Genomic DNA, 2500 nt, shown 5'->3' on the forward strand with positions numbered 1-2500 from the left:
CCGCAGAATTTTTCGAAACTTGCAATGCCATGCGCGCGCACAGCTTGCGCGCAGCATGCCGGCAGCGTGCGCGCAGCATGCCGGCAGCGTGTGCGCAGCGTGCGCGCTTGGGAGCCTGTCGACAGAATTTTTCGAAACTTGCCATGCCATGCGCGCGCACAGCTTGCGCGCAGCGTGTGCACAGCATGCCGGCAGCGTGCGCACAGCATGCCGGCAGCGTGTGCGCAGCGTGCGCGCTTGGCAGCCTGTCGACAGAATTTTTCGAAACTTGCCATGCCATGCGCGCGCACAGCTTGCGCGCAGCGTGTGCACAGCATGCCGGCAGCGTGCGCACAACATGTCGGCAGCGTGCGCGCTCGGGAGCCTGTCGACAGAATTTTTCGAAACTTGCCATGCCATGCGCGCGCACAGCTTGCGCGCAGCGTGCTGATTCTGTCGACAGCGAGGCTAGCGAAACTTCTCCTGCCATGGCGTGCGCGCAGCGTGCTGACTCTGTCGACAGTGAGGCTAGCGAAATTTGTCTTGCCATGGCGTGCGCGCAGCTTGCGCATTCGGTCGACAGTGAGGCTAGCGAAACTTGTCCTGCCGTGGCCTGCGCGCAGCCTGCGCGCAGCATGCGCGCAGCATGTGCGCAGCATGCCGGCAGCCTAGTTCCAGATTTTTTCAAATGTCGACAGAATTTTTCAAACCTTGTCAAACCCCATTTTTATTGAAATTTCCTCGCACAATAAGCTCCCCATAAGTAGTCTATGATTTTTAGTACCTTCTCCAAGTTACAAAACTAAAAAATTCCTCCCGGATTTCTTTTAATGATTTTTTCAATTTTACGACTTCTAAAAATAATAAAAAATACTTCCCGACTTCAAATATTTATGAAACTTTTTCCCATCAGAGATTGCATGTTTCTTAGTATCCCTGCAAAAAATCACGTCCAAATACCTTGTATTGAATTATTTAGAGCCCATTATGACTCCTCGCGCATAGGTGATGTCTCTTCCTGTCAAAGGGCTAAATGCATAAAATGCTATATAGGGGGGTGTGTGTTGCCTGCATATGCATGGCAGCCCATGCCCTCCTAGCTGCAGCCCCCTTCCCCCACGCCACACCCATGTCATGTTGCCTCGATATGTTGCCTCGATATGTTGCCTCGGTATTATGGGTTTGGTGTCGGGGTCGGGGGGCTGCCACCCATGGCGGTGGTGGCCGGAATCCGGCCGCCGCCACCACGCCGCCGCCATGGGTGAGGGGGAAAAAAAAAGGCGTGGAAAGTTGCGAAATGGGGTTGTCTAGGCTTTTTTTTGGCATGGAAGAGCATGGAGTGCTAGGAACTCCTTCTCAAATGCGCGGGCATGTCGACCACAACCTCATTTCGCAACAACAACCACCCGTGTGGGGTGGCGGTGGGTGGATAGTCGCGGATTGGGGCTTGCCAAGCCAATGTTTTCAAAAAAATTCATCAAAATTAAAAACAAATGTTTTGTTGCCTTCGGATTTGTGGGCGAGCGGTGAGTCGGAGCGGAGCCGGTAAAGTTTAACCTCGGTGTGCACGGTTGTTTTTAGAAACTCAATCCAATGCCGGGGACGTTGAAAGTGACGCTCTTATGAGTTGCAAACCCGCAAGATTTAAAGAACCTTTTCAAAAAAATTTCAAACCAACAAGATTTAAAAACAGAAATTTTCATCAAAATGAAAAACAAATGTTTTGTTGCCTTCGGACTAGTGGGCGAGCGGCGAGTCGGAGCGGAGCCGGTAAAGTTTAACCTCGGTGTGCACGGTTGTTTTTAGAAACTCAATCCAATACCGGGGACGTTGAAAGTGATGCTCTTATGAGTTGCAAACCCACTAGATTTAAAGAACCTTTTCAAAACAATTTCAAACCAACAAGATTTAAACCAACAAAATTAAAAACAAATGTTTCGTTGCAAACAAATTGTGGGCGAGCGGCGAGTCGGAGTGGAGCCGGTAAAGTTTAACCTCGGTGTGCACGGTTGTTTTTAGAAACTCAATCCAATACCGGGGACGTTGAAAGTGACGCTCTTATGAGTTGCAAACCCACAAGATTTTAAAAACTTTTTGAAAATGTTTCTTCTAAATGACACATTTTGATCCTTGGCAAGTGCTCAATCTGTAACTATCCAATCACCGCCACACCACACCGGTCGGGAGTGTGTGAATGGTGTGCTTCCCGGGTTTGGCATAGACAATCTTTCGCATCGACAATCTTTTGCATGCGAGGGAATGTCTATGCCAACCCCGGGAAGCACACCATTCACCCACTAGTTGTGGGCGACGATGGGTTGGCTTCAAGTGAACTTTTGCTTGGGGTTGTCTTCGGTATGCTTTTGTGTTGGGAGTACGGCCACCAAACCTTCTCAATGCACGGGTATGTCGAGGATGGCTTTTGGCGGGGTTGATGAAGAAGCTACCCAATTCTCGGCCACACGAACACATGGTGACGATGCGTTGGCTTCAAGTGAGCTTTAGCTTGGGGTTGTCTTCG

The sequence above is a fragment of the Prunus avium genome, unplaced genomic scaffold (genome assembly GCF_965620075.1).
Source record: "Prunus avium unplaced genomic scaffold, drPruAviu1.hap1.1 HAP1_SCAFFOLD_79, whole genome shotgun sequence".
Lineage (NCBI taxonomy): Eukaryota > Viridiplantae > Streptophyta > Magnoliopsida > Rosales > Rosaceae > Prunus > Prunus avium.